Genomic DNA, 2,271 nt, shown 5'->3' on the forward strand with positions numbered 1-2,271 from the left:
CTGTCCCTTACTTTTACTACATTTGTGTCTCCATGCTTCAAATGTGTTTCGTGTAGAGAGCATATCATGAGATCCTAACTTTTAATCTACTCTGCAATCCTTTTCCATTTTGTGGGTGAGTTCACACCATTCATATTCAGTTATGACTAATAATTGTGTTACTCTCCATTTTATTTCTCCCTGATTAAGCCTTATCTTCTGCTCCTTTCAATCTTTTATTGTTCATAAATGTTTTGCTTTCAACTCTTGCCTCCCCAAATTTGACTCTATTCCCTTCTCCCTTCCCCCTTTACTCCTGAATCCCCATCTCTATAGTTGATTAAGTGTGGTTATTAGTCCCCATTTTGAACTAATTCAAATGAGAGTAAGGTTCAAATACTTTTTTCCAGTTAAATCATTTAAGTGCCTATCATGAATGAGGCTCTTAGGTATACAGAGATGAAAAATGATACTTCCTATAGTCTAATGTGGGGGAATATGAAATGCACAAACATGTACAAAACAAGGTAGAATATGTTGAAGGTCAAATAAATCTAAAACTAGAAAATGAGAGTGAGAATATTTTTAGAGGAGAAATAATTAACTAATATTCATAACCTGCTTTGAGATTTGTGAAGCAATTTACTTCCATTTCATTCTCACATAAAACCTATGATAGAGGGGAAAATAGGTAGAATATTGAAAAGAACATTGTTGGGAGGCTCTAGTTCAAATCTTGCCTCAGACACTTCTTAGTCCCATGATCCTGGGCAAGTCATTTAATCCTGATTGTCTGGCCCTTGCTGCTCTTCTACCTTTGAATTTCAAATAAGAGAGAAGGTAAAGGTTAAAAACTGAAACCCCTATAATAAGGCTGCATTTTAATAGCGAGTGAAATGAAAGGCTCATGAGATTTCAAATTCTGCTTTTCCTCATTCTAATACCCATTTCTACCATGCCATATTAAGTTAACCCTTTACAAAGATAGGGTTTCATGGTAGAAATGGTCCCTGAAAGCTAAGAATGAATAAGAGTAATTTCAGTGGGCAAATATTAAGGAAGGGGCTCCAGGTATGAGGTAAAGCCTATGGCAGAATCAGACAAGACAGCTGCTTATCCAGGGGAACAAAGGAATTAGTGCATAAAGGGAAATGTTAGAAAAGATCAAAGATGAGTTTTTGTCACTTATCTTAGAGACATGGGGTTAGGCATTTTGATTAGAGCCAGTTATTAGCCAGATTTGGGGCAGTTCTGCAAAGGGTGTTTGAGACCAAGATATGATCCACTTCATAAATTTTATTTTTTTTACCATTATTCTTTGCATACTGCTAACCCATTCAAAAAAGGTGCTAAACCATTTGCTTTCTCCAGTTTCTGATCTGTTGAACACAGGAGGGAAAACCCATGCTTTCTTCACCAGGTTAGGTAGCACACATGGCACTATAGTGCCATGAAAGTCAGTCCTTTCCCAGGTGTGGGTGACATGGCTCCAGGGATCTTCTTGGGGTGATATAACTGTCTGTAGTATTACTGGATCTTTTGATCTTCACTAATTGCTCTTGTTTTTGTACAAAGTAATATCCTATAGGATCTCCTGCCTTAAATCTGGGCAACTGGTTTTCTTGAAGCTTATGTTGAGCCATTATCTTGGTGACTTCCTCTTTTGTCATAGCAGCTCATGTTCCATGATGCTAATGAGGAGGTCCTGCTATAGAAACTACTCCAAAGTATACTTGGGAGCCATATTAATCAATGACTGCTTAGTAGAGGGTATCATGTCCTGTTACATCATGAGGAGGGCCCTGGTGATATTCTTCTCCTTAATCCACTAATAGTACATTTGTTGTCTTTAGACCAACCTTTGACTCCTCAGGGAAGAAATCATAATTGTGAACCTTCAATATGGTAAGATCACTGTGTCAAGGCCAACCATTATTGGGTTTATCCCCAAATTGAACTTTGAACTCTTCCAAAAATGTAATCTAATTCATCTTGGGTCACCAAGTAGCCTTGATTATGACATAACTACATGAAGGTCTTGCAGATCTTTCATAGCCAATTAGTCTCCTCTTCATCATCCATATCATGTCAGAAGTCAGAAGAAGCTAATTGTTCTCAAGTTGTCACTGAACCTGTAAGGCTCAAATATTGCCTTCAACTGCCCCATATTTTCCTTCCCATATTGAATTTTTTATCTATCTCTTCATGAGAAATAGCTTATCCACTTCTCTCTCTTCTTTTCTTTTTTCTCTGTGTTCCTCTTTCTCTTCCCTTGATTTTTTTAAATATTAG

At 37.2% G+C, this 2,271-nt stretch overlaps 1 pseudogene; it reads right to left on the reverse strand.

Moving 5' to 3' along the window:
* Window positions 1-1,436: 1,436 nt before the first annotated feature.
* Window positions 1,437-2,061, reverse strand: LOC100617007 (DNA-directed RNA polymerases I, II, and III subunit RPABC1-like; annotated as a pseudogene).
* Between the last annotated feature and the right edge of the window lie 210 nt (window positions 2,062-2,271).

This window comes from Monodelphis domestica, chromosome 8 (genome assembly GCF_027887165.1).
Source record: "Monodelphis domestica isolate mMonDom1 chromosome 8, mMonDom1.pri, whole genome shotgun sequence".
Taxonomy (NCBI): domain Eukaryota; kingdom Metazoa; phylum Chordata; class Mammalia; order Didelphimorphia; family Didelphidae; genus Monodelphis; species Monodelphis domestica.